General features: G+C 40.4%; 1 protein-coding gene and 1 long non-coding RNA gene across 2 annotated transcripts in view; one reads left to right on the top strand and one right to left on the bottom strand.

Moving 5' to 3' along the window:
• The window catches only part of TRIM8 (tripartite motif containing 8), a 93,078-nt gene that overhangs the window by 61,599 nt on the left and 6,504 nt on the right, over positions 1 to 24,975 (bottom strand). The window lies entirely within an intron of this gene.
• On the top strand, positions 20,529 to 24,730 carry LOC130281891 (uncharacterized). The gene is made up of 3 exons (XR_008846154.1): positions 20,529 to 20,632; positions 23,993 to 24,152; positions 24,265 to 24,730. It is a non-coding gene; the product is annotated as an uncharacterized LOC130281891 (long non-coding RNA).

Below are 24,975 nucleotides of genomic sequence, written 5' to 3'. Positions count from 1 at the left end.
GCCATTAATATACTTATATACGTTTATCATATCCCCCCTTAAACGTCTCTTCTCAAGACTAAACAATTGTAACTCCTTTAATCGCTCCTCATAGCTAAGATGTTCCATGCCCCATATTAGTTTAGTCGCGCGTCTCTGCACCCTTTCCAACTCCGCAGTGTCCCTTTTATGGACAGGTGCCCAAAACTGAACAGCATATTCCAGGTGAGGCCGTACCAATGATTTATAAAGGGGGAGTATTATGTCCCTGTCCCTTGAGTCCATGCCTCTTTTGATACATGACAATATCCTGCCGGCTTTGGAAGCAGCAGCCTGACATTGCATGCTATTCTGTAGTCTGTGATCTACAAGTACACCCAGATCCTTCTCTACCAGTGACTCTGCCAGTTTAATCCCCCCTAAGACATACGACGGTACGTTCACACGGGCGGATTTTCAGCGTATTTTACACCGCGGATCCACTGGTGAAGGCCTGCTACCAGCAGAAATACTGCGATGTGCGAGTCGCAGTATATTCGCACATCGCAGGAGCTCTCTGCCTAGCTCAGAGCAGGGAGAGCGGCCACGATGTGCGAGTACACCGCGCACATCGCTGCAGTGTGTCTGCTCGTGGCGGCGTATTGCCACTACCAGCAGGCACATGTAAAGCCAGCATCGAGTGGGGCCTTCACCAGCGGATCCACAGCTAAATACGCTACGAAAATCCGCTCATGTGAACCTACCCTTAGGATACGCACTAACGAGCGGATTTGCAGTGTATTTTACGCTGAAGGACCTCTATATGCTGGCTTTACATGTGCCTGCTGGGAGTGGCAATACGCGGTTACATGCAGACACACTGAAGCGATGTGCAAGTCACCGCGCATATGTGGTGTACTCGCACACATCGCGGCCGCTCCCCCTGCTCAATGAGCTGCTGCAATGTGCGAGTATACTGCGCATGCCGACTCGCACATCGCGGTGTGTCTGCTTGTAGCGGCGTATTGCCACTCCGAGCAGGCATATGTAAAGCCAGCATACAGGAGGTCCTTCAGCGGCGGATCCGCAATGAAATACGCTACGAAAATCCACTCATCTGAACGTACCCTTAGGGTACGTTCACACACTAGTAGCTAGCAGCGACCCATTCAAATCAATGGTAGTGTAACCGCAGCACAAAACCCGCTGCTAGTAATATCGTGTGAACGCCCCCTCAGGATATGTTCACACATGCGTTTTTTTTGCTGAAGATCTGCTGCAGATTTGCTGTAGAAAGGTTTTAATACCCATTGAAGTCAAAAGGCAGCAAAATCTGCAGCAGCAAATCTGCAGCAAAAATACGCACTTGTGAACGTACCCTTTACGCTGCGGATCCACCGACAATGGACCCCTAAAGTATGCCTCCAGATGTGCCTGTTGGGATCGACAATCTGCCGCTACGAGTAGACACACTGCTGTGCTCCCTGAGCTAGGCCGTGATCCTGAGCAATGGGTAATTGAAGGGGGCGCACAATCTTCTGCAACCTACTAGGTTGTTTTTGAAGTGTGGAAGGAAAACAAAGAACCTGAATATAATACAAACACAGGAAGAACATCCGATCTCCATCAAATGTTGCCCATGGTCATATTGTAACCTCTAAATCTACTGCCCCTCGGCAACACAGCTAACCACGGAGTAACTCTTAATAGTACGGCATCCTTGCCACTACCGCTGCTGTATCTCCATTTTTTTCTCCTCAAAGGAGAGCATGATATCGTGAGCTTATTAGCTGCATTTACTGTGATATATAAATCTTTACAAGTCAATTACAGTCTATCCTCCATAGTTTACAATTTTAGCAGCCGTGCATAAATTTATGGACGTATGGCCAACTCTGCCCACCATTTTGACCAAAGCTTCCTGTGCTCAAATATTGTTTAGAAGGAAAGATGGATGACCGACAAACAGCTATTCTATTGTTCCCTGTATTATACGGGATAAGCTCTGCTGACTATAGGATATAAAATATAGCAGAGGATAGGGGGATGTAAATAAGCCATAAATAGAGTAAAAACCTTATACGGATAAATTATTGTTCAGTCATGAATGGACACTATAGTAAATTTTCATTAGGGTTAGGTTTTCCTCCTCCCCCCAAATTATATGTTCCTTAGACTTGTGCATCCGAAAGACAATAGTTTAAATGCCATGAATTATCAATAATATATTCTGTGCACAGATGCAACAAGTTTATCAAAGAGTTGCAACCGATTACCTTCACATTCCCCTTTACCAGTTACCACCACATAAAGGGTGCATGCACACCAAGTTTTTGCTATGCAGTTCCCGTATACGGTTTCAAGTTAAAAACTGTATGGAACTGTACAGAAAACTGTATGCACTGACTTAATTGTAAACCGTATGCCAAACGCATCATCCGGTTTAGTCCGTTTTGCGTCTTATACGGGTTTGTCCGTTTTTTTTTTCACCCATACTCAAAACTGTAGTCTACCACGTTTTTTGGTCCGGGCGAAAAACTGAATTAAACTGTATAGTTTTTTTTTTTGTTTTTTTTTTAAACATGGGAGTCAATGGGAACTGTACAGAACTGTATGTGCATACGGTTCCATCCAGTTTTTCTTTCTAGGAATTTCAATCAAACAAGTGAAACTTTATTTCAAATGGATTGAAAAGTTAAAAACGTATATGTTTTTTTCTTAAAAAACCGATGCAACCGGACATCATTTTTCAAACCGTATACGGTTTTAAGCCGTATAAGGGTTAAAATTTGCACACACGTTTTGATGCAGTATAGTCAGGATTTGGGGAATCCGTTTTTCATCAAAAACCTGATACGGGAACTATATTTCAAAAACGTGGTGTGCGTGCACCCAAACTCGGTACATTTCGATTTATAAAACATAGAACACAACAATAATGCAAAAAAAAAAAAAAAAAAAAAACTAAAGAAAATATTAAAAATCACATTTACATTCTCCACGCCTAAAATGATTACTTTCTAATTTCTGCAGCCCAAATGCCTTAAAGAATGAAAAAATTGGTTTTATTCGAAGCAGCGACAAATCATTTGCAAACCTCTGATCGTTAACTGAAAAAAAAAAATAAGTTTTTGTGGGGGGGGGGGGGGGGGGGGGTTCCGCACATCCATCAAACCATCTTTTGTTTGGTATTTAAGCCCCTAAAATGCGGAATATAAAAAGTTCTAATGAAAACGGCCTCTATAAAAGCAATGAGGGTTTCAAAGCAGAGCTAAATTAACTTTCCCTATCAAAACACAGCGCTGGCGTTGGAGAACAAAGGGATAGGAACGGAGAAAGAATCCCTTTGTCTGAATTTCACAGCATTTGGCCGCTGCAGCGGCTCATAGAACATTTATTTATTTATACATTTTTTAATTGTACACCTATCCTTCCACCCATTCGTCGGCACCGTGCAAGATCCCAGGAATGCATATACAGCCGAATAATGAAGTGGAGGGGTCATTTAGAGACCATGGCTGAAAGGGTTTAATATTTTATGCCCGAGGAGGGGTCATGGAGAGCCCGCGTCCCTCTTCAACATACAAAGGTCACCCGGTTGCTGCTCGGGAACCAAGCATCACTCTAGAGGCCAAATTAAGGGTAATTCCGAATTCTGCCATCTGCAAAATAATGGGCAAGGCAGGGAAATAAAAGGATTAGCTGCTATTCAGCTTACTTACTTACAAACATATTATGGGCTTTTAACCTCCATGGAGGAAGAGGAGGGAAGAAAAAAGAGAACACACAAAGGCACAACACAAATTATATCCATTGGGGAAAAAAAGACCATTAGATGTGGCATAAATCAGTAGATAAAGGTCTTGTATGGGAGATGGAATAATTTATATATATTATTATTTTTTTAATTTTTATTTTTTTAATGGGTGGTCCTGGAAGAGCAGGAAAACAGGAAAAAAATTCATCGAGGGAGAGTCGCCACTCGAGGGATTCAGGTCATTATGTGTTCGCGGGCTGAATCCTTTAGAACTTATTGTAATCCTGAATATTTAGGGAGCATAGAGATATTTCCAAGTAATTACTTCTACAATTTTTTTTTAAGATGTCTGAGGACTGACAGATGTGTCGCTGACCGCTAGATTAGTGTTTCCAAACCAGGGTGCCTCCAGCTGTTGCAAAACTACAACTCCAAGCATGCCCGGACAGCCTTCGGCTGTCCGGGCATGCTGGGAGTTGTAGTTTTGCAACAGTTGGAGGCGCACTGGATGGGAAACACCGCACTAGATATTCATTATATTGTATAAATGCGCAATTTATGTGAATGACATGACAGAATACATAGAACATGTTTGCGTATCTGAATTTACGCTGCGTTCACATGTGCTGCCTATTGAAGTCAATGGATAGCAAAATCTGCTGCAGAAGAAGAGCCCGCCCACTTTCAAATACACAGCAGAAAACCCGCAAAAAAATCCGCCCGTGTGAACATACCCTTAGGGTCCGTTTACACGGGTGGATTACCTGCAGATTTTTTTGCAGCTTATTTGCTGCAGAAAATCCGCAGCGGATTTTGCCACCATTGACCTCAATGGGTTAGCAAAAAAAAAAAAACGCAATGGAGACAGATTTGCAGTTTTCCTTCGGACTCATTGAAGACAATGGTAGCAAAATCCGCTGCGGATTTTCTGCAGCAAATACACCTCGGAAAAACCGCCCGTGTGAAAGTACTCTTAGGGTGCATTCACACATGTGTATTTTCTGCTGCAGATTTGCTTCAGCAGATTTTGCTGCCCATTGAAGTCAATGGGCAGCAAAATCTGCAGCAGCAAATCTGCAGCAGATCTGCAGTAAAAATATGCATGTGTGAACACACCCTTAAGTAGTAAAAAAGTGTATGTGATTAATTCCTTTTATGTATGACTTTCATGTTAGGTGTGCCTTTATGGAATATAATGAATATCAAGTTGTTTTTTTTTAATCTGTTTCTATTTTCTGATCGTAAATGTTTTATTTTATTTCATTTTTTTTGGACATTTTTATCTTGCCTGAGCTGTTTTTAATAGCATTTAGAGATAGGCTTAACGGCAAGACAATAATAAACTGGAGGGGACCCTATTGACTTCTATGAGGGAGTTTTCTAGGCATGCTCAGTGACCTGCGCAGAGATCATTGACCAGGGAGCTGTGATCATTATCTATTACGAATAGCATGATTCCATTATATGTATTTACTGGAGTCGCCTCTTACTGTCATCTTGTCTGTGATGATAAGGAGGACATTGTTTCTCTACAGAAAAAGACGTGTCATCTTAGATTATTAGATTAGGGGCCATAATGCAAACTGCAAGATTTTTGGATTTTTTTTATAATATAGACAAAATAAATATGTCTTAGGTTGCAAAAGGACAAACCGACAATAACGGATGTAAATGGATGTTTTCCTTTTGTATCCGTTATTGTTCAGTTAATCACCCCCCCACCCCCCCCCCCCCCCCACCCCCAATTTTTTTTTGTTCTGAGCATGCTCAGAAGTAAAAACGGATTGAAAAAACGGATGCAAACGGATGACATTAAAGGCGTTAAAAGTGTTTTTAATCCGTTTACAGCCTGCAAGAAGGGAACTGAAACAGGGATAAAAAAACGGGGACAGACGGCCGTGTGAACGCACCCTTATATAGAAACAAGTAATAATACTGTAGGTCATTTTCCTGATGACACATGTCTCTATACAACCCCTGAATTGTACAGAACCGCAGTATGGTGTCCATTGACCTGAAAAGAGCCTCCTTTATTCCCCCATGTCTCTCCGATTTCTCTGAAAAAATTTAGCATACTTTATGGGTTGCTATTTTAAGGAGGTATTCTCTTCTGGAAGATTGGCAAAGCACCATATGGCGGACACATGGAACACCTGTGGCTTCCTGTTTGCCATCATGTGGCCTCCTACAAACATCTCTCCAGGAAAGTGGAATATTCAACTTTTAATTTACTTGTGTCAGGGGGATACGGAAGAAGATAACCTTTTTTATTTCAAGGGTGTATCCGGAGTATCTAGGGCACTCTCCACAAAGCGGCATGGAAAGTGCTGAGTTGGAATTACCTGGTAGAATTATGCACATTTATTGGGTAGTCAGGGAGGATAGCCGTCTACCTACAACTATTGCCATAAGTGTACGGCCAACTTTACAAAAATCAGGGAGATAAAAGTTTGGAGGTTTTAAGAGCCATGCCCGACCTGTTTCGAGAAGTCCTGATTTTCTCATACCCTGATTCCTCAAAGCCTTTTTTCAGGTAATGGTCAATTCTATGATATTACAAGGAAGAGATTGGTCCATATTTATCAACCCTAGTTGTCTAGTTTTTTCCGTTTGAACTAGAATTTTATTGGTATTTCAATTATATAACAATAGGCTTTGGAATAGTTTTGTTATATAAAGTTAGTGAATGATAGCTTTATATTGGAATACAAAGTCAAAATAAAATTAACTCTAAATTATAATGTAGCTTGTAACATAAATTAGATTCATTCATGTTATAGCATAGTATTATACTTAAAGGGGTACTCTGGTGGAAATTCTCTTTTTTTTTAAATCAACTGGTGCCAGAAAGTTAAACAGATTTGTTAATGACTTCTATTAAAAAATCTTTACCCCTCCATTACTTTTTAGCAGCTGTATGCCACAGAGGATATTCTTTTCTGTCTGTCCACAGTGCTTTCTGATGACACCCGATGCCCGTATCAGGAACTGTCCAGAGCAGGAGAAAATCCCCATCGCAAACCTATGCTGCTCTGGACAGTTTCTGACACGGACATAGGTGTCAGCAGATAGCAATGTGGACAAGACAAAAAAGAAATTCAAAAAGAAAAGAATTTCCTCTGTAGCATACAGCTGCTAAACAGTCCTGGAAGGGTAAAGATTTTTTTAATAGAAGTAATTTACAAATCTGTTAAACTTTCTGGCACCAGTTGATAAAAAAAAAAAGGATGTTTTCCACCGGAGTACCCCTTTAAACAATCTATGTAGCATAAGTAACAGTATTTTTTCTATATATCTATATAAAAATGTTCCCATAACAACCAACTTTCACTTTACAAGAGCTTGTTAAGAAATAAAAGCTGAGCTGTGATTGGTTGTTATGGGGAAAAAAACAGACAATTTGGGTTTCAGGCCAAAAATCTCCCCCATTTTTGGTTTCACAGCCAAACAGGCTGTGAACAAAGCAGGCTGGCAGCTCTGAGTGTTCTCCTTTGTGAACAAAGCAGACTGGCAGCTCGTAGTGTTTAGGACTCCAGCATGAGTCTGAAATGCTTGCTGCCAGGACTGGTAGGGAGACCCCTAGTGGTCATTTCTTCAAAGTGGAAAATTAAATAGAAAGAAGCATATTTTTTAATAACATGCAATTGTAAAGTTATTCTGCATACATTAATCTATAATATATCAAAAGTTTTTTTGATGAGAGGTACCCTTTAAAAACTACAACAGTGAAGGCCAAAAGGGCCTATACAACAACATGTACATCCAATGACACAGAATTACAACTGGACACACAACAATAAGTGACTGCACAAAAAGGGCACTACCGGAAGAAGCCTACTGGTGGCGAAACGTTGGGCCATGGCGCTCCTCATTTGCACCTACATACCACTAGGTAATGTCAACATGTTTTATTCATGCCTTATTTATGGTCGGCTTTCACTCATTTGAGTGATCTCTACACTTTTCATTTGTTCCCTATTTTTTGGGTTCCTTTCTTGAGGTAGTGCCCTTTTTGTGCAGTCTCTTATTGTTGTGTGTCCAGTTGTAGTTCTGTGTCATTGGATGTACATGTTGTTGTATAGGCCCTTTGGCCTTCACTGTTGTAGTTTTTAACTGATTATACCTTAATAAAGTAATTGATCTGTATTCACGTTTTTCGTCCTTCTGGATTTAAATTATCTACATAATATCGATAAAATCTAAAATGAACCTTATTTTTAGAGTAGCTTCATTTTTTTTTTTACATGACATAGGGCAGAGCAGTATAAAATATAGAATTCTGTAATATATTTTAGTTTCGACATGACATGGCCTAATAATGCAGAGTATAGAATATAGATTTCGGTAATATATTTGACGTCCTTAAGGCTGCATTGTACTGCATAGCAGCAGCAGGTAAGCGACTTCACAAACTGTTGTTTCTAGCCTTCTCTGGCTACCCCTCCCCCATTATTCATGTGCAATGGCCCATTCTATGCAGTCAGCTGGCAAGAGATGCCCTATGTGTTGTGGAACAGACCACTGCACACAGATAATGGGGGAGGGGGGCCTTGATCACACTTAGAAACAGTGAAGCATTTTATTTTTGCCTTTGTCAGCAAGGTGACAGTAAGAAATGGAGAATTACGAACTATATGGCAAAAAAAAGCTTTCTTTTACGCTCTTCTGCGAAACAGCACAATGACGTGCAACGTGCGAACCTACGCTTTAATGCAAAAGGGCACTTTAGGGTGAGGGATGAGCAATAAGGAATAAATAAATAAAAAAAAGTGCAGAGTATTACCTATGTTTGTGTCTTCTAACTAGGGCAGTGTTTTTCAATCAGCTGATTCAAAACTACAACTCCCAGCATGCCCGGACAGCCTTCGGCTGTCCGGGCATGATGGGAGTTGTAGTTTTGCAACAGCTGGGGGCGTGCTGCTCTAGTGAACGTGCAAAAGAGACTGCGTATTCAGGTTTCCCATGACAACAGCAGATGCTAAATTTGTCTTTCTCATATTTAACCCCCACCTTCCCAGCTCACACCTATTTGTGTCTTTTGTGTACGATCACGTGGCGAGCGCCGCTCATTGGCGACTTCAGCTTTTCTTTTTTTGTAGGCTATAAAGTGCACAAACCTCCAGTTTTATTGGGCTCTTTATACACCACAAAAAAAAAAAAAGGATATTTTAGGCTGGAAACGTGTTACACTGTGAATAAGATCATTTATTTGCAAAACTGCACGCTACTAGATGCATCACGTTATGGGTTTCCGTCTTCTTCAAGGGAACTTTTCAGCTTTTACAGGATTATAAAAGAGTCCCCTTAGGCTAAGTTTCCACTTGAATTTATTTAATTTATTTTTTTTTTTAGCAAAATCACCCCCCCCCCCAAAAAAAAATTAAAAATAATAATAAAAAAATAAAAAAAGAGGCACAATGGCCGCACGGCGTTTTCTGGTAGGAAAAAAAAAATGGTTAAAAAAATAAAGTAAACCTAGCCTAAAGGCTTCTTTTTAATAGCCAGTACTAGGTTAGGGTGGTATTACACAGGCAGGCCCATAAACAATCTACTAGATAGGTGCTCGTTTAAGAAGCCTATTACACGGTTTAAGTGCCACGCGGGCAGGGCCATATGATCCTTCGGTGCATTGTTCATGCAGCCCTTCCATCATTTTTGGCCACACATTCTCTATTACATGGGGATATGAGCGGCCAATGAACTATTGTTTTTCAAGAGATGAGATTAGTCAAAAAATGAGCATTTGCAGATTGCTGACCCTATTACACAGGGGAATCATCCCATGTAACAGAGCCCTTAGACCCATATTGAGATCAACAGGTGCTTTATACGCCAGGCTCCATAGTGGCTACAGCCAGCCACCAAAGAAAATGGAGAACTCGATCCTTATTCAGTAAATCAGTCAAACAGCGGATGAAATAAGTATTGAACATGTCACAATTTTTCTAACTAAATATATTTATATTGGAGCTATTGACATGAAATTTTTCACCAAATGTCGGTAACAACCCAAGTAATACATACAAAGAAACCAAAACAAATGAGCTCAGATATTAAGTTTTTTTTTTTTTTTTTTTTTTGTAATAATGTGAAATGACACAGGGAAAGAGTACTGAAAGCATGAAGAAAGGGAGGTGTAAAAAGGCATGGAAAACCAAGACAACAGCAGAAATATATCAGTAATTAAAAAGCAATCCAGCACCTTGTCAGTGCAAATTAATATCAACTGGTGCAGTCTCAACTGATGGCTACAAAATGGTCTCCTTGCCAAGGTGTCACACAAGGCACAGATCATGATGGGTAAAAGCAAAGAGCTGTTTCAAGGCCACCAGTCTGGATCGGAGAACCGAGTGGTCAGGCACAGGGAGCTATCAGCAGTGGAGGTTCGGCTGAAGACTTGAGGCGGCACATATATGACCTTATCCATTGTGGTGAATTATTTTAGGCCCTGGATTTAGATACCTGTATTGTCTTATATGATGATGGTGACAACTTTTTGATATGGGTGTAAAGTGACATCTCTGAGTGCCCTTATGATCACACCATGGGGTTTTTGATTTCATCTTTTTAAGGGAGTGCACTTTGTTGGAGATTATATTGTGCTAAACCGATATGAGGGAGACTATCCTACAATATATGTATTATACATCTTACGTATTTGTTAAATACTACAAGTGAAAATTACAGCCGCATCTGTGTTACATCTTAAGGAATAAGGAATGCATCATGAAGTAAATTGCTATAATCCCAGTTTCTAAAAAAAATGGCACAGTATTAATGGAATTCTGCACCAACAGCAATTGTCTGCTTTACGCTTTTTGTCTGCAGCATAACTGATGTCCTATCCAATATTACTAATAATTATTTGTCTATAGCTGATCTATGTATAGTATTATGTCCCTTTTATAGGATGGAATAATTTTATGTGTAGACAATTTGAAATCTTCACTTGCTCACGGTTTAATCCCCTGATGAACCGTAGTAAGGGGAAATGCGTCGGGAGTAAGTGGGAATGACCGTTAAAGGATCTCTTGATATGAGCTCCTTATCGCTGTAGCTTTACTGATCTTTTGTATTGCTTTTCTAGATATTTTTGTACTAGGGTTTTTAGATGTATTTTGTAATTAAGTGTTATATTTTAGCTATTTTTTGAGAGTTGACTTGGATTGGAACTAGCTTAAGTGGCTGGTATGCTCCAGAAATTTCAGCGATAACGGTTTCAAGATAAAAAATGGCGTTGGTTACAGGAGCATTTCTAAGCTTCTGAATGTTCCAGTGAGAACTGTTAGGGGCCATAATACGGAAGTGGAAAGACAATGATTTCAACATAAATTTGCCTTGACCAGGTGCTCCTCACAAGATTTCTGAGGAGTTAATAAGTATTTTGAGGAAAAAAATGATGACATTTGTCAACACTTATTTCACTCGCCGTGTCCCTTTGTTTTTGCATTCTTTATTGTGTATTTTTTACACTTTAAGACACTGATTTTACACTGGAGCCCATTTTGAAGCCAAGTACTCTCTACTCCACGGCTTCAGCTATAGGGGGTGAAGTAACACTCAGGTCCTGGTGCCTAAGGGGGTTGAAAGGCTTCTCTGCCATATTTGAATATACCAGTATCATAATGAAATATGATAGGTCCATTACTGATTTTACACTGGAGCCCAGGAGATGCCTCTGCCCAACTCAAATAACTACATCAAATGACCCTCCAAAGCTCTAATGATACACAGCAAGACAGTGCAAGTATCCCCTAAAGACATGTATCACCTGTACCTACTACATGATCTGCACTCACTGTGCAACCTGTGCAAACGGAAAACTATATTTCAACATTTAAAAAAAGGCACAAGCAGCACTATTTGCAATATTTCGACATTCTGTGGCAACGTGCTCACTGTAATGCACAACAGGAAGAGACAATTCTGAGGAAGATGAGTTCTATTAACATTCTTGACGAAAACATCTGTAGAGGTGCAGTCTTTTTAAAGTTGACATTTGGTCAATTAGAAGCCTCCATTGCAGATTCAGTTATCTGTCAAAAATGATGGACTATATAGCACAGTATTCAGCACTATTTTGTCTGGTAAAGTGCTGGACACCATGACAGAATACTGACAGACACCACTAAAGTTAATGGAGTCCATCAGGCACTGCTGGAGTCCAGCACGCAGCAGATCCAGCAGCGCAATCATTTCCATTGTTCTGCTCCTGTGACAGCACAGAACAATATAAAGGTTTGCGGTGGTGTGAACAGAGTCTTATTTCATTTAATTCAAATATATATATATATATATATATATATATATATATATATATTTTGAAACCTTCGCTTATAAATGATGTCTCTCTCTGGATTCTAATGATAAGCTATAGATTAGCTTTAAAGAGAATATCCAACAGAGAATTTCTCATTTTACACGTACTAGGAAAATAAAATGCATACACCAAAAATTCAACAAATAATACAGAAAGTAAATGGAAGACAGACTTATGGGCTGCCTCATGTTCTAGGCTATGTGTATATCCAAGTCCTTATTATAGCCTTTTTATTCTTAACCGAAATCACCAAGCTAAAGCAGTTCTGAAATAACATGAAAGTTCAATTAAAGCCATAAATTATTCTTATTACAGTTTAGTATGAGACTGGGGACGGCAGAAACATTACTAATTGAAAACATAACTCAAAACTACAGCAAATAACATACACTGGGAAGGGAGCCATAAGGGCTATGCTTGTGTAATATGGGAGGTTCGGTCACTGTTCCTCCCAGGGACCCTGCAATGTTAGTTGAGATTTATCAAAAGAGATCACTGATCCTGACCTACTTAAAACACTCTGCCCTACAAACTATTTCTACAGATTGATATAGACGAAGAACAATGTCTTCATACCACTAGTAACAAGAGTGTGTGCCGCTATGGGTTCATCAATACTTGCTGAATGCTGAAGCCATCCAAACCTAGAAGATAATGGTTGTGTCTGGAGTAAAATGGTTGTCAAATTCTGAGTGTAAATGGTTTAAACCAGAGGTCCCCAAACCAGTCCTCAAGACTCAAGTTTTTTTTCTATTACTCCATTTAAAAAAGAAGAGGGAAAAGTTCAAATCCTGGACTGTTGGTGGGCCTTGAGGACTGAGTTGAGGACTAGCCAATGAATTAGAGTTTGGTTGTTCAGAAACTGATCGCAGGGCCTTCTAACCGGGCCAATAATAGGAAACAACCATTAAGATGAAGGTTAGTTCTGCCAATGAACACCCCAGCTTTATATGCCAAGGCATGACCATGCCCCTGGTGTATATCTCCTGCTTTTGTGACATCCTGTTCTCTGAAAGCGTTCAAATGTTATTTCCACCTCAAAATAGTACATGATGTCACAGTGGGATACGCCTTGTATCTAGGGTTACCACCTGGCCGGTATTTTACCAGCACAGACGGTATTTTGGCCACCCTGGCGGTATTTTTATACTAAAAAATACCGGCAATGCAATGGCCAGTATTTATCCAACCAATCCTCCAATTCCTGGAATGTTGCACCATAACCTATACCAATGTTTCCCAACCAGGGGTGCCTACAGCTGTTGCAAAACTACAACTCCCAACATGACCATGCTGGGAGTTGCAGTTTTACAAAAGCTGGAGGCACCCCTGGTTAAGAAACACTGACCTATACTATATACTACTCCAACATGGTGGGAATTGTAGTTTCATTTGGGGCCACTGGGGAGCCACAGGCTGTATCAGGGCATGCTGGGAGTTGTAGTTAGTAACTAACTGCCACTCTTGAATTTAATTTAAAAAAGCAATAAAAAGTTCCATTGAAACAAAAATTATAATGTTAAAAACTAAAGATCAAGGTGCAAAAAATTAGCCCTTATACAGGCCTGTATAAGATAAAATAAAAAAAGTTATAGGGCAAAATTCCCCCCACATATGTGTATCCTGTGATGTCACACATATATAATTAATTATGCAAATGAGCATGGCTGGTATTTTTATTGCAAGAAAGGTTACAACCCTACTTGTACTTCCTTCTTGGAAAGATCAGGACAGAAGATCTTGCAGTGTTTTTAGTAGGTCTGTGTCTCTCCAGAAAACCCTTACTCCCATTCCTACCTTAAAGAAGCCAAAGGGGTACATGAATGTACATTTTTTTGAGCAGTGGGTACCTGGCTTGGAACATTCAGCTCACATGTGAAAACAGAAAAAGGAATACAACACGGCACTCTAAGTGCTGTTATCCAGATGATGAAAAAATATTGTTGTAGAAATTGATGTATGCACACTTACCTTGTTGTGTTGAGCGTTGGGCACAACACCAACGTACACCTTGCATCAAGGTTGGTGTACACACAATTATAGACCCACAAGTACAGACCCACAAGAAGACCAGGAGATCTTTGGGAGCCCTATAAAGTAGACGGATTTCACAGAATGGCGCTCCAGAAAAATCCTATGCCTATACCCAAAATACCAGGAAATACAGGGATAATAGTAAAATAATAAAAGTTTATTCAGTTGGACAGCATGTTTCGAGGGCTCTTCCCTCTTCATCAAGTCACTTTACAACTATCCTTGTCTGATATTTCGGGTATAGTCATAGGATTTTTCTTTACAGCCTGCATCGCCATTCCGTGATATCAATCTACTTTCTAAGGCTCCTGAGGATCTTCTGGTCTCTTGAGTCTTCACTGTAAGGTTTATCCTGGTGATTTGAAACATTGTCTACAGGCTGAAGGCTATAGAGCAGTGGTCTCCAAACTGTGGATGTCCAGCTGTTGCAAAACTGCAAATTCCACTGCTATAGAGCATTGAGATAAAACCTACAAGTTGCTGATAGTATAGTCAAGATGCCTTCAAATTTATGTAGTGGATAACGTCACATTGTACATGTACCTTAGTTAACAAAAATGTTCTAAGAACAAAAATATCATAAAATACTGGAAAATTCATCTCATCTGGATTAAGCATTCATGGACCGTCTTACATTAAGAAGACATAAAATTGTAGCTCGTAGTACAAAACATTAATAAAGGCTTCGGCTGCAGAAAACATTCAGACAAAGAATGGATTGTTGGTGGGTGCTTTCCACCGATAAGACACGGACACAGCCCTGACCATATCCTTTGTTTAGACAGGGTTTACTGACACACAGCTGTACAGTGTAGGTTGTTTTGCTCAGAGAGAAGAATTTCCATTGCTTGATCTGCAAGGTCTCATCTAAGCACTAGCTCAGCTTCCTTCCATCTCACAAATGAAATTTCCTGTGTTACAATTCCTATATATAAGTGAGCTTACATGGAGTCAAATCTGCAAAGGTGCGTGCTTGGGAGCAGTAACCAGGCAAGTAAATGGCAGAAACATTAGTTCTTTCGACTGTAAATACAGGTGTGAACATAGATCATAAAGCCACATGACAGGTTATGCTATACAAAGAAGAACATTCCCATACTTCATCATTTGTCATTCGTCTGGATCACAGCTTGTTACATTTGACCAAGTTAACTTGGACTCGGTTAATTTGTTAATATCAAACATGGCTTCTCCAACCACTTAAAGGAAACCTAGTATGTCGAAAATAAAGTCTGATCTATGGGCATCATGTTACATAGCAGGAAGAGCTGAGAAGAGACTGATAAACGTACTTGCGAAAAAAGATTCAGTAAACACAGTCATTTCTTTATTGGAAGCACTGCTCGTTCTGTGTTTAAGAGTCCAGTGGGTGGTCCTACTCCATAACTGGCAGCCTATATACCAGAGAGTTGTCAATCGTAGAGCAAGACTGCTCAGTGGACCCTTAAATGGGCACTGTCATGTTTGTCAACTATAAGCTGTACATCTTGGCAAGACATTAATCTCTCTAATGAACTTTCTAATAAACATTTTTTAATCACATTTTTATAGAAATCATGGCTTATTAAAAGATCATAACATCCAGAACATAATGCTGTCAGGCTGCAGCATCATCTTTGTCCCAGCTGAAGCACAGGCTGGGACAAAGTCCAGTAAGTGATGGTGGGACTAGCACTCCTCTGTGCTCACTCCTGTCCTGTCTATCAAGACTCCTGTCTGAAAACAGAGAGGAAGGGGTTACAGAGCAGCCTGCAGTGATTAGATGAAGAGACAAAGCATTGCAGACTTCGAGAGGAAGTGGATGCATGGTGAGTGAGGGCGGGTTCAGTGCTTGCTTTAGACACTACCCTTCCTGATCAGTGGATATCAGAATGAGTGAGCAGCAGAACAGAGGGATTTGTGAGGCAAATAGAGAAGCTAGACACAAAAAAAAAGACATGCAAAGCATCTACATGGCCTATTGAGTAACATAAAAGCATGAATTTTTTCTTTGATAAGGGAGTACGCTTTAGGCCTAAAATAAGTACAGGTATCAATGAACATTTTTTACTTTTACCTAATCTATATCCCAGAAATATGTATATAAATCTGCTCAGCTCCTACTGCTCTAAAACATAATGCCCACAGATTGGACTTTCTAGGTGAAGGTTTCCCTTTAATTCCTGAAATTCAAGGTAATTCAGTCTCACAAAAACAGGAAAATTCTACTGATCATAATCATGCTAATTATTTTATATATGTATTCAAATAAGAAGGTTGGGATGGCTGGTGCCAATTCTTCGGTGTCACATACCGCATCTGTTGTACAGTTCATATACAGCATATGTTGAATTATTAACTAAGAGCAAAAAGTTATTCCAAGTATGACCATCTGCAAAAAGTCAGAGTAGATACGAATTCAACTCACTGCCATATTACTGTAAGATTCATCATATGAATAGTGACAAGAGATGTAATGAGCAAGTATTGTGTTACATAAGGACACGTGAAGAAAAGATCAGTACCCGACAAAGTCAATGGATAGTGTTCTCTAGCTTATACCTGACAAAACAAGTGCAAAAGTAACATGGAGGACTTGTCTGTGAACATTCATTTGATTTTTGCTTTAAGTTAGGGTCACGCTTGCCACATTTTGCTGAGTATTTGCTACTGCATAGCACAGAATGTGAGAGGGTGGAGTATTAACTTTATTTTATGTGGACCCTGCAACAAAACGCGTTGGATTTAGTGGACCCTATACTTTATCATGCTCATTTACTCTGGTTGCCCTCTTTTGAGGTGCATATTTTGTATGGGTTGTCCAGATGGTGACCTATATTAATCCCCTCAGGTTGTAGGTAGGTTACTTTTATGCTTTTTAAGCCTTTTTTGCAGATGTTTCTTTTGTGATGACGTTTGTGATGTTTCTTTTCGTTTGTGGCCCTAACTAACCTTACAATATTTTTTGCAATATTTGGCTGTGCATTCCTTATGGTGCATTCTTTTTTCTCCTTGTTTTGGAATTCATGGTCTGCATCTAATAGCACCTTATTATGTATGAGAGCTGAGCCCCCCATTCCTTGTAATATCTCAAAATAGAGTGACGCATAGCGCATACGCTTCGTGAAAGCAGCAAATATATAGCAGCAAACGATAAAGAATAATAAATACTCTCTTGTAAGGCCGACGTTTCAAAAACTGTCTAAAAGTAAAAGCTGTCTTTGTTGTCCACAGTAACTAATCCCAGATCCTTTATTTTACCAAATCAGTTTAGGGGTAGGGTCATGCGTAGCGCATCCACAGCATGAAATATGCTGCAGATGCGCCGAATCCAGTCACTAGAGTGAACTCCCTACTGCGGCCAGGTAGCTCTCCCTATCTCCTCGTAGAAGCTGATTTCCTGCTGCAGATCTGCTTCAGGCAGACACAAAGAGATACCTGACCGCAGTTTTTTCTAGTGACTGGCATCGGCGCATCCACAGTGCAAAATACGCTGCGGACGCGCTACAAGTGACCCTACCATTGAACTGATCTGGTAAACAGAAAGACAGCCTTTTCTTTCAGACAGTTTTGATACATCAAAAATTTATCATTTCTAATTGCTGCCCATGGTGCGTAGGTGATGTGAAATATGAAGCACGGTTTCTAAGAATATTCATATACTTTACTGAACTAATTACTAATAAGCACAAGATCAAAACCAAATGCTTTTTATCGGTATTTGTCATGTATTAGCCATGCTTAAATGGGCACTCTCATTAAAACAATTTGTTTCTATTGCACTCCTTATGGTAAATCAATAATCGTTTGAATGTACTTTGTTTAAAGAAATGAAGTTTTCTATGTTCATTTGTGTTTAAAAAAGCTGCCACTAGGTGTCTCCCTACTTGTCCAGAGTATGTTTCCCCCAATCTCTTTCACAAACTTTGGACTCCTGCTGGCCTGGCAGAAGTCCAAAATCAGGAAAAGCAGTCTGGAGTGCTAAAGGGTGTGTGTGCAGCCTTAGCCAATCATAGCTCATCTCAGACACTGAACTGCTCTGGGCTGTGTATAGCAGAGTGAGGGAGGAAGTTCTTCCCCGTATGGCTTCAGATAATGTCACAACCTGCTTAGAAATATCCCTTCCCAGCCTGTGAATCTGAGTGAGACTGAGCAGACAATACAGAGCAATATCAAGGTAGAAAACTAAAAAATAATAAAAATAAAGGCAGGGGGTGGTTTATCATGATGGGGGCAGTGAACTGGGAGGATTATAAAATCTAACAAGATCATGAGGGGTACTCTTTAAAGGGGTACTCCGGCCCTAAGACATCTTCTCCCCTATCCAATGGATAGGTGATTAGATGCCTGATTGCGGGGGTCCTGCCGCTGGGGACCCCCTCAATATTTCATGGAGCCCCCCACCCCTCCCCCGCTATCAGCCTCCGAAGCGAACATCGCTCCGGTCTGATGAATTACAATCACAGGGCCGGAGTATAGTGACGGCTGTCACGCCTCCTCCCATAGGCTTGCATTGAGGGGGTAGAGCATGACGTCAGACGGGGCAGAGCTGTGACGTCACGATACTCCTGCTCCATGATCGTGATTCATCAGATGTTCGCTCCAGAGGCTGATGATAGCATCAAGATCAGGCATCTTATCCAATATACTTTGGATAGGGCATAAGATGTCTTAGTGCTGGAGTACCCCTTTAAAGGTTAAAATTAGTACTGAGGAATAGGTATCAAATAGGTATCAACTCAGATCGGCTTCTGGAGCTTCTCTTGGTTTAAGAGAGTGTTTTCCAACCAGGGTGCCTCCAGCTGTTGCAAAACAACAACTCCCAGCATGCCCGGACAGCTGAAGGCTGTCCGGGCATGCTGGGAGTTGTTGTTTCGCAACAGCTGGAGGCACCCTGGATGGGAAACACTGGTTTAAGAAAGCATATTTTGCAACCAACATGTAAAAACGTTTTTCTTAGTTTTCTCCATATTACACGTATGATACTCTTCACACAATGTCAGTCGTAGCGAGAATGCTAATGGCAATCTCCAATGAAATATCTCCACAGGGTACAAAGCTCTCCTGGTTTCTAGGAAATAAAGAAACAGACAGTATGCTAAAAAGTCTCTCCTTAGAACTAAAAGAACCCCGCCATGTACTCCAGCACAAAAGAAGCCGCGGCCTATGGCTTTAATCAGCACAATAAAGGTGGAGGTGGCCAGGAAATGTCCATCTTAAGATTTCCTTGCACCCTTCGTAATTGAACACTGCCAGAATATCAATGGACAATGTCTGTTCGCACAGCGGGACGGAAAATACACAAAGATGTAATCTAGCTACATTGCTAGCACCTTCCATTTCCTTAGTGCAAAGCAAAAATGAGGCCTAATGTCATTATGAACTTATTCTTTCCCCCACCCAAGTCTCAGCACCATGCTAGGTAGGTTAGTGATTGTTTAAAACAGAGGTAGATCTTTAAAAAAATAAAAAAAATAGATGTTTTTTCATGGGTTTTGACAAGCACACAATGCCCTCTCTTGATTGAGCTTATACTAAGAATTTGTTAGCTCAAAAATAAGTAAAAAAATAAATGTATAACAGTATATGTAATAAGTAAAAATATATGTAAATATAATAAGTAAAAATATATGTAAATGTAATAAGTAAAAATTGCCACTAATCTACATGTGTATGTAATAATAATCATGATTTTTTCGTCATTTTGATGGCGTCTGCTGATGACAAGGTTTACACTGACAAATGATAACTTGTAGGCCATCATATAAAATTCAGTCAACAGCAAACAAGCAAATTCTCGCTAATGTTTGGACTAGATATTGATTGTAAGATTTTATTCACAATAATGATATTATATACAATCATCTATAACCCTTCGCAGGGGAACTTACTAAGGACTATTTATGGCTGCCAGAGGAGGAAGGGCACTGATTGGGGACTATATATAATGTTGCAAGAGAGGCATATTGAGTCTTAATACAGAATATAATTAGGGTACGTTCACACGCTATTTTACGCTGCAGATCCACTGGTGAAGGCCCGCGCTATGCTGGCTTTACATGTGCCTGCTGGTATCAGGAATACGCCGCTACCAGCAGGCACACTGCGATGTGCGAGACGCAGTATACTCGCTTATCGCAGGAGCTCTCTGCCTAGCTCAGAGCAGGGAGAGCGGCCGCGATGTGCGAGTAAGCCGCGCACATCGCTGCAGTGTGTTTGCTCGTAGCGGCGTATTGCCGCTACCAGCAGGCACATGTAAAGACAGCATAGAGCGGGGCCTTCACCAGCGGATCCGCAGCTAAATACGCTGCGAAAATCCGCGCGTGTGAATGTACCCTTACAGCTATCAAAGCACATGAAGAAATTCTGGCACAGCGTGTCTTGAAATCAATCGAACAATCCCCAGCGTGGATATGACATTTTCTGAACTCCTATATATCCAGTCAAGGTGGTGCTCACATGAAGCAGTTGGCTACAATTGTTTCAGGCCTAAGGAAGTGACAGTAGGTATGAAACAATTGTAGCTCCTGTTTCCCGCTTCACCTGTACCATCGCTCCCCTGTCTACGATTCAAGACATATCGGGTGAGTGCTCTTTTCGTTTTTCTATTTTGCTATATATAATTACAGCTACCGGAGGGGGAAGAAGACTAACTGATGGTAATGTTAAGCAGGGGGGGGGGGGGGGAGTGAAAAACTCATAGGGGGAGATTTATCAAAACCTTTGTAGAGAAAAAGTTGCTGAGTTGCCCATAGTAACCAATCAGATCGCTTCTTTCATTTTTCAGAGGCCTCTTCAAAAATGAAAGAAGTGATCTGATTGGTTGCTATGGGCAACTCAGCAACTTTTCCTCTGGACAGGGTTTAATAAATCCCCCCATCCCCCCCCCCCCCCCCCAATAGAGTGTATGCAAGGTGTTTTAGTGTTCTTTGGGAAAACAAACCTCATGGGTCATGTGAAAATGTTCAGCATCCTGCCAACAATAGTGGAGATTAGCAATGATGCTGAGGAGCCAGCAGAGAAGGAAAAAAGATGAAAATATATATATTTCTGGATAGAAACAGGGAAAAGAATATTAAAATGCGATTGTGGGATGTTTTACACAAACTTAATTTGTGGGTTAACCTTAAATAGCCATTGCTGTATATGTCACTTTCTGCTGGCCTACACCATGGAAGACGTTAATAGGGCATGTTGTTTTAGCTTGATTCTTCCTTAGCAAATCTGAGCAAAAATGGGTATATTGTTGTAAAAAGGCAAATGGACTGACTAGACATACTAGGATAATGGATGTAAAAGGTATAGTTACAATGGAACAGTACATTACTACCCAGAAAATGTGACTATGGCCTACAGCCACTGGATGTCATCTGACATAACACTATGGACACAAGGTAGTCATTGCCTAGTCATCATACGGACTGGTGGGACTGCTGGTGGGAGACAGAAGAAGAATTTCAATGTTAAGGCCAATAAACCTCTTTAATATTCTTAGTTGTTTGAATTAAAGGGGTATTCCGGGCAAATTTTTTTATCCCCTATCCAAAGGATAGGGGATAACATGTCTGATCGCAGCGGGCCCGCCGCTGGGATCTCCCTGCAACACTCGCATTCTATGCGGGAGCTGTGTCTTCAGTTTCGGAAAGTTTCCGGGACTGGGGACGTGACATTCCACCACGCCCCCTCCATTCATGTCTATGGGAGGGGGCGTGATGGCCGTCATGCCCCCTCCCATAGACATGAATGGAGGGGGTGTGGCGTGACGTCATGTCCCCAGTCCCAGAAACCTGGAGGTTTCTGAAACTGGAGATGCAGCTACTGCATAGAATGCGGGTGCTGCAGGGTGGGCCCCCTGGGTTCAGACATCTTATCCCCTATCCTTTAGATAGGGGATAAAATGTTTTGGCCCGGAATACCCCTTTAAGAGTGAATGCATTGGTGAGATATACAGAGCACTGGCTGATGGTACGCTCAAGGCTGGGGAAGGATTGGCAGCTGTTGAAGTGTCATTTATCAAGCTTTCCAGTGCTTGCATACATGGGGCGTTATTCACAAATACTAACTACCTCTCAATGTATTGCTCACCAATACATACCACTGAAATGACCATATCAAATGTGACTAGATATAAGCAGATTACATCACTGAAGAAGTATGGTGAGTAGGAACTGGAGCAGGGAAGGGCTTGACTGGGGCTAAAAACTAACTGTGACACCCAAACCATTCTAGCCCACTATAAAATCTAGTTCAATTCCATATATATATATATATATATATATATATATATATATATATATACACACATACATACACACAGATAGAATTCACAGTAGTGAGTACATTATCTATCTATGACTCAGGAGTTATGTGACTTTGTAAAAGCACAAGGCACTAGGCCACATCCATTAATTCAGATCGCGGAACTTAAATTTTTTTTATTATTATTATTAGTATAATGCACGAAGAGCTACTGTAGAACCTCTTTCTACATTCTTGTCCATTATTGATATGAAACATGCTTATCCATATAAAAAAGAATAACTGTTCTGCAGCACCTGAGATGAACAGTATATTATTACTGTATGTTCTTTTTCAGCAGCAGGGACAGAGAAATGTATAATACGTGCTGCGACTGCTGCAGAATATCTGACAGGTGACATTACATGGCAGTCAATGATGGGAGAGAAAAATCCTGCAAGAGCAATCTGCGACAGACTGCTGGGACAGAGATAAGCAGCATCTATGTAACACCACTTATCTCGGTAGAATAATCAAGTCCTGACATCAGAATGATGATATATTTGAAAGTAAAATGCTTTTCACCACTAATTTTGATGGGGAAACTTTGACTAATTTAGCCCACTGAGGTTTGAAAGAAAAGAAGAGAAGTGTATGGTGTTTAACTGCATGGTGTTAATGGAAATCCATAAAATTGCATCAAGACCGCCGCATGTGAATACAGTATTGTTCTCCAATTGAAGCAGATTGCCACAATAGGCTTGGAGTAGGGTCGTATAACATGAGCTGTAGTATAGCGTGTTAGTTTATATATCCAGTATCGGCCATTAAAATATATTTAATATGCAACTGCAAGAAATGGGATTTTCACAGTGATTTCCTTCCTTGTAGGTGTCAATACTTTTTATACACCTAATAATACCACCTCGTAAACAGTCAACACCTTGTCAACAAGAATAAGAGACACAAAGGACCTAACACAGCAAAAATATCTCAGAAAAGTTTCCATTTTACCAATGGAAACCAAGAGTTCTGGTCTCATTTTCAAAACTATCCTGGAAACATGTGATATAATGGTCACTATGAGTAGAAAGGACACTGCTAATCCCAAATGGTTTCAATGCTAAGGGGCAAGGAGTGGGGGTTGAAGTTAAAGTGGTTTCCCAATTTAGAAAACCCATATACCTCTCTTTGTGGAGGACCTGTCAACTATGTGTAATACTTAATTTGCCCTGTGGTGACGCTGCAGGGAAACTTAACAATTTTCTGGTTTCTCCACAGATAACTGCAGATAACTGCAGATCACTGGGGGCGGGGGGCGGGGGCTATAAGTGGACACTTTGTGATTTGCTTATTGTAATGCAAGAGAGAGATTTGCACGAAAATTCTGTAGTTTTCAGGATAGAACAGGTGCTGCCACAGACCAAAGTAGAAGTATATAAAGCTATATTAATGTTAATATTTAACATGTGATGCGTTTCTGGGCCGTACCGGCCCCTTCATCAGACGTGAGTAAAATGGTATAAGTAAGCGGTAGTAGTGTGATGTCACTTCCGTTTTTATGTATATCCCTATATATACCGCTTAACTACATAATTTAATTCCTGTCTGAGTAAGGGGCCAGTCCATAAACGAGTCATATGTAAAAAAATCAAACCAAAAAACAGTAATATAACTTTATATCTTTTTCTTTTGGTCTGTGGCAGTGCTTATTCTATCCCAAAAACTACTGCATCTCTCTTGCATTTGAATTGGTGCGAGCACAGGTTAGAGCTCGGGACAACTACTACTACCACCACTATGACTGGATGTGATTTACTTTAAGAATGTTGAGCGTTGCGCCTCTGGAGTGCCCAACACCCTCTGGTAAGTTATACCCTACTTCCCGAGGCCCAATTTTGACTATGATCCTTCACATTGGAGTGTTTGTGTTTATTTGTATCCTAGCTTATTGTAATGGCTTTCTTTTGACATGTAGGGAAGTCAATAGTGGAGAACATTTTTCAAAAGAAGTTACCTCAAGAAGATTTCTCTGAAGCCAGGACTGTAACATTATATGGCAGCCATTAAAACCAATGGATGTCTATGTAATGAATATAAAACACCAGCATGCAAGCTGCTCCTACAGAGAGTGTCTAAGTTCTAGCTCAAAAAGGGCCATATGCCCTTACAGGACACTTGGACAGGGGTTTTCTTAAAGGGACAACCATCTTAACATTCACTGTACTATGAGCAGTAAAGTTTACTATTATGGGGTATGACTGGACATAACGTAACTACATGAAATTAAGTAATGAGGTCAGGTATCCATGATGCATGAGAATACACTGTAAAAACTCAACAACTATCTGCATTATATGAAAAAAAAAAAGTGTTAAAGTTACAATCTGAAAGAACAGAGGAGTCTATTGTTCCTTTTTGCACCAAGGATAACAGCTGTGTGGGAATAGAGAGAAATCCAAAAGAGAAATGTCTTCCAACACTTAAAATCTCAGGCTGTTCATCTAGTATTGTATACAGGACACAGCCAAATTCAGATCTGAAATAAAACATTGATTGAAAGAAAAAGAAAGTATATTATTTCTAAGAAGAGAAAAGAAGCGTATTCCTGGAACTGGAATCTCCCTTCTGGGAAAGGATCGCTGGGAGAGTTTACAGAATGAATCAAGGTATGGGAAAGCGCATTTCT

Source organism: Hyla sarda, chromosome 7 (assembly GCF_029499605.1).
Source record: "Hyla sarda isolate aHylSar1 chromosome 7, aHylSar1.hap1, whole genome shotgun sequence".
Lineage (NCBI taxonomy): Eukaryota > Metazoa > Chordata > Amphibia > Anura > Hylidae > Hyla > Hyla sarda.
Note: the sequence above shows the minus strand (reverse complement) of the source record. Positions and strands in the feature narration are given on the sequence as shown.